The sequence below is a fragment of the Emiliania huxleyi genome (assembly GCF_000372725.1).
Source record: "Emiliania huxleyi CCMP1516 chromosome Unknown EMIHUscaffold_1813, whole genome shotgun sequence".
Taxonomy (NCBI): Eukaryota; Haptophyta; order Isochrysidales; family Noelaerhabdaceae; genus Emiliania; species Emiliania huxleyi.
Genome location: NW_005200770.1, coordinates 5,555 through 5,992, shown reverse-complemented (window position 1 = coordinate 5,992; position 438 = coordinate 5,555).

Here is a 438-nt window from a genome sequence, read left to right as displayed (position 1 = left end):
GCCTCAGGACAGAGCAAGGGAGCATGCTGCGCACCCTGGCGCAGCGCCAGCTCGCCTCCAAACAGGCACTCTCACCACTGCACAGCCGCCCACGAGCGCCCGCAGCTGCACTGCTCAACACTGAAGCTCAGGAGCCTCCCCTTGTTGTCGCAGCTTTGTGCAGTGCAGCGTGCGAGCAGCGCAGCGCCAGGCCGACCCCTGGCACGCCCGGGCGGCTGTGGGACGGAGGCCCGCCGAGCGAGTGCGAGCCGCATCGGCGGCCATGTCTCCTGCCGCCGCGAGTGAGCGGCGCAAAGAGGCAGCGTATTTTTCTTTCTTCTTTGCACAACACTAAATAAATAAATAAAACAGACATCCCAAGCTAGGGCTGGGTCGAGGACAGACACGTCCCCACCTTTGCAGGATTTGCACAAAAAGAAAGAAAGAAAGAAAACAGAC